Source organism: Lemur catta, chromosome 3, assembly GCF_020740605.2.
Source record: "Lemur catta isolate mLemCat1 chromosome 3, mLemCat1.pri, whole genome shotgun sequence".
NCBI lineage: Eukaryota > Metazoa > Chordata > Mammalia > Primates > Lemuridae > Lemur > Lemur catta.
The window spans coordinates 7,642,706-7,646,434 of record NC_059130.1 but is presented as its reverse complement, the minus strand read 5'-3'; the positions used below and the strand labels follow the sequence as shown (position 1 = coordinate 7,646,434).

The following is a 3,729-nucleotide window of genomic DNA, read 5'->3' as shown; positions in this document are numbered from 1 at the left end:
ATGACATCAGTCAATCCAAATTCTTTTTTAGCTTCTGTCAAACCATTGCTCCAGTTACATTTTACATTTTTATTGAATTTTCCACTACCTAATGTTACAAAAAACTAAAGCCACATAGTAATGCAGACATCCTTGAGATACTCGATTGGCACTGGAATCCAAGCTCTGTATGTAAACCACATATTCTTTTGTTTGACCCCATGACTCTTTTGGTATGTAGAATGCTCTACTTCATTGTTTTAATTCACACCTTGAGATATGAATTATTACCTATGTCTTCTTCCATCTGAAAACTGAGCAGGACATATCTCTTTCTCATTCTCCCAAACATGATGTTTATAATCACAAAATTTATTGGCTACAAACATTGGATATCAACAATTATACTTTAAGTTCTAAATGCAGAAATGATGCATCCACATGAAAGATCATTTCCCTTGGATAATTGTTCATCATAAAAAATGTGCTCCTCCTGCATTCAGGTAGCCCCTGTGACCCACGCGAGGCCAGCCCGGTCACCCTGCAGGTGGAGAGTACCTCCCTTTAATCACCTGTCACCAAACTTTTCCTCAGCCAAGGCATGCGCGAGGCTGCTTGGGGTGTGGGGAGTGCACCCTGCCCAAGCACAGCTCCTTCTGGGAGCTTCTGGACAGAAGCTCACCATTCTAGGATTGCTAACCATCCTCAAGCTTGAACATCCACTTAAATCCATTTGAGGGGCATCTTTAATCTCCCAGCTGGACTTGGTCTGCAGATTGTGGATGTCCTTTTCCCTGACATCTTCCTCTGAGGCTGGCAGGGTGATGGAGATGTGATACTGATTGTATGACGGCAACTCCCTTCAGCCAAGAAACAATACCAGAAGGAATCCTGTGGTTGCACGTGACAGACGATCCAACCCAGACTGAATTAACAAAGCCAGTTTCAAACAAATTTGGTTTGAAAATTCCAAAAGAAGTCATGAGATGTGGCAGTTCTATTATACAATGAAAGTCAAGAACTCTGAGAAACTGCTAAAAGCCTTCTTAATCATCCAGAACTAGTACCGAGGTTACAGAGCTTGGCTGAAGGCCAGACAACACTATGCCCTTACCATCTGCCAGTCCATCGAATACGCTGATGAACAACGACAAATGCAGCAATTCAAATTCTTTTCCTTCACGTTGGAAAACTATACACATATACTTGGGGAAGATCCAGAATTCAGTCATCGACTTGTTGCAAGTCAACAGAACATCAATGATAGACAGGACTATGTGGAGTTGATAGGTATCCCAGACCCCTATGAGAGTCCTTGGCTGCAATTTCATCTCAATTTTACTGATATTGATTTGCTTCTTGAGGCCTTGAAGCAACAACAAATACTCATTATGTCTTTTTTTTTATTCTTATTTCAGTATATTGTGGGTGTACAAAAGTTTAGGTTACATATATTGCCCCTTGTCCTCCCACTGCCCCCCCCAGTCAGAGCTTCAAATGTGCCCATCCCCTAGACAGTGCACATCGCACTCTTTATGTATGTATACACCCATCCCTTCCCCTACCCACATCTCCCTGACACCCGATCAATGTTATTCCTAAATGTGCTCTTAGGTGATGATCAGTGAAACCAATTTGATAGTGAGTACATGCGGCACTTATTTTTCCATTCTTGGGATACTTCACTTAGTAGAATGGGTTCCAACTCTTTCCAGGAAAATATAAGAGGTACTATATCACCATTGTTTCTTATAGCTGGGTAGTACTCTATGGTCTTAAAGGTGCTGGTTGAAACCAAGAGAGTCCTGAACAGTTGCTGAATTTCACTCACATAATAACTTCTCCCTCCAGGGAGATAACAATCTGTGGTGATCTGCATGGAAAACTGGATGACATTTTTTTTGATCTTCTGTAAGAATGGTTTCCCCTCAGAGAGCAACCTATATATTTTCAGTGGTGATTTTGTAGAGTGAGGAACAAATTCCATACAGATCCTAATGACCTCGTTTGTGAGTTTTCTTGTCTATGCCAATGACCTACACTTGAATAGAGAGAACCATGAAGATTTTATGATAAATATGAGATATGACTTCACAAAATAAATTTTTCGTAAACATAAGTGAAATCTGTGCTGATGCCACCAAGAAAAATAAATGGAGACCACACCACTGAACTGAAGCAAAATAAAATAGGTGCAACTCTTATTAAACCTGAGAGGTTCAAAGCAAATAATTCCTTTTCTGAACATTTATCAAAGCATGAATGGGAAGAGGTTATTGATTTTCTGTGGAGTGATCCAAGAGACAAAAAAGGCTGTTACCTAAACACAAGTCAAGAAGGGGGCTGCTATTTTGGACCAGGTATTACCTCCAAGATTCTCAGTAAATACCAGTTGAAGATGCTCATTAGGTCTCATGAAGTTAAGCTCGAAGGGTATGAGAGCTGTCATCATGGGAAGGTTGCTACTGTATGTTCTGCTTCTCATGATGATGAAAAAAAAAGCAACCAAGAAGATTACATTAAACTGTGTTTCAGTACAACTCCTGGATTTTTCCAGTACCAAGTAACTAGGGCAACATGCCTGAAACTTCTTCACCAAAGGGTGAAATTTGTGGAAATCGGTGCTAACTGGTAAACACAGACAAAGATGGAAATATTGACTACATGTCCAGCTTCCATGATATCCACATTGAAACACTTGTGAAAGAGGTTCAGTCTAGTCTAATTGAAATTTTGTACAGGTATTGATCTGACCTGGAAATCATATTTAATATCATTGACTCTGATCACTCAGGCCCGATATCTATGGAAGAATTTTGTGCCATATGGAAACTTTCAGTTCTCACTACAATGTTCCTATTGCTGATTCCCAAGTTAATAAGCTCACCAACACAATGGACTTCAACAAAGTTGGAAGCATTGACTTTAATGCTTTTTTCAAGGCTTTCTATGTAGTCCATAAATATGAGAAATTGAAACCAGACACCCACCTCGCTAAAGACACATGAGAACTTCTCTCAGTTTCCTTGTAAACTGCTGGGCCTGAATCTCAGACACAATCCTTTCCAGGACTCTTGAAATTCACAGTCAGTAGTAGAGAAAAGTAGACCTCTATTCAAACCAGAAGCAGATGCATGGTATGGGTTTTGGGAGTTTCTAGCAAGCTATTATTGGTAAGACTAGGTTAAATGTCAGCTGACAGGATTTGGTTCCAGCATTGGGACCCAGACATTGCCGATGAGAAACTGGGTTTGAGTATAGTGTTGGTCTCTTGGATGCCACCTAACCAGGAGATCAGAGCAGTTTGGAAACATACTATAAGGAACCCACAGAGCAACAAAGAAAACTAAGTGCAACATCTGTGAGTGACTGAGATATGGAAGAAGAAATACCAAATTTTTAATGGAATAAATGTTTTCATCTTGAAACTCTTAAAAAATGCATAGGTGCCTAATTTACTCTTATCTTTCTAGTATCAATTTATTTTTCAACAGATGCATTCCCATGAAATAAGCACTGCTATATCAGGAAAGGAACTCTGGCAGAACAGCTGACATAGGAAACATAGCATGACATCAGATAACTGGATGATGTGATATTGAGCCCACTCAAGTAACTTCATTAAATCTCAGTTTATTTATATTTAAAATAAGGTAAGAGGATTAGGGATAGTATCAGTTCTTTTATTAACCTAAGTTATCATTATGTTCATTTGACATATATATATTCTTACTTGATAGGTCTAGGTGA

At 39.3% G+C, this 3,729-nt stretch overlaps 1 pseudogene; it reads left to right on the top strand.

The window, feature by feature from the left end:
* The first annotated feature begins 965 nt into the window (after positions 1-965).
* Positions 966-2,987, top strand: LOC123634573 (annotated as a pseudogene).
* Positions 2,988-3,729: the final 742 nt, after the last annotated feature.